Source organism: Fragaria vesca, linkage group LG5 (assembly GCF_000184155.1).
Source record: "Fragaria vesca subsp. vesca linkage group LG5, FraVesHawaii_1.0, whole genome shotgun sequence".
NCBI lineage: Eukaryota > Viridiplantae > Streptophyta > Magnoliopsida > Rosales > Rosaceae > Fragaria > Fragaria vesca.
Genome location: NC_020495.1, coordinates 18844708 through 18846025, shown reverse-complemented (window position 1 = coordinate 18846025; position 1318 = coordinate 18844708).

Sequence of the window (1318 nt, the reverse complement as noted above, 5' to 3'; positions counted from 1 at the left end):
TTTTTACCTTATTCACTAGCTTAATTATAATAAGAATTTTACCGTCCCCGTCATTGAGTTAATAGTTTAATTGGTCCCTAGAGGGGTTTCGGGGACGATTATGTGCGGAGGATTATTCGTATGAGGAAATTATGACGACGGTAAAAATAGTAAATTTTAGCTAGTAAAAGGTAATTTTTTATTCGGGTATTATTTTTCGGGGTGTTTTATTTTGGAGTGGGTTGATATATGATGGACCGGTTTGGGGTGTGAGGCCCAAAACCCATTCTCTTTTCCTCTCTTTTTCCTCCCGGTTTTCCCGCACCCAAACCCCCTCCCGCTGTCCGATTTTCCGACCGCCAGACCGCCGCCGTCCGGCCGCCCCAAACCGCCGCACCGGTCCCAATCGATCGGTCTCCGACCCAGCTATCTTCTAGGACCGGTGACAGCCCCCCTAGCGCCGCCATGAGAGAGCGGTGCCGCCCGAAAGGCTAGGCTGCCCCGAACTTCCGGTCGCCGAAACTCCCCTCTCCGGCCACCAATCCGGGCAAGCTTGGTACAGTTTTGTAGCCCTCCTCCCGTGCAGCAACCCCTCCAATCAGCTCACTCCCTCTTGAGCTAGGTAAGGAGAAATGTGGAGTTGAAATTTCTAGGGCTTTTAAGTTGTTTTCGTTCGATTAGCCTATTTAGGCTTGGAATTGGGTGATGTGTTGGTCATGAAAGTTGTAGAGCATGATGAGGAGATTATTCTATCAAAATTTCATAGGTTTTGGAGGTCGCCGGAATTGGCCTCCGGCCGCCGCCGGTTAGGAGATTTTTAGGGTTTTAAGTGTGGAATATTAAGAGGAGTATATTGATGTGATTTATGGAATTTTTGGATGAGATTTGGATAGGTTTGTGAATTTCCGAAGTTTGGTATTTTTAGCGGTTAATTAATGTAGAATCCGGCCGTAGGATTTAAGTCGTATTTTGGAGAGGTTGTATTTACGACTGTTGAGTATGATATTTAAGTTCGGATCGTTCCGATTTAAGAATATCGAAGTTAGGCAATGATGAGCGTATTTATGGCTCTCGGGTAATTTTGCCTATTTTGATTAAATATTGGATTATTGGTTGGAAAATTAATATTATATTTGGAACAGGACGTGAGGAGGCTCGAGCAGACGAGGCCCCAGATCGACATCAGGCTTAGGCCAAATTTGTGAGTGGACGTTTATTTTAAATAAATGCATGATATAGTTCATGGTTGAACAATTAATGTTGCGGAATATTTTAACGTCATTTTAATTTGACGATTTTTATTTTCTCTTGGAGAGTTACCGAAAATTGGATTTTCGGT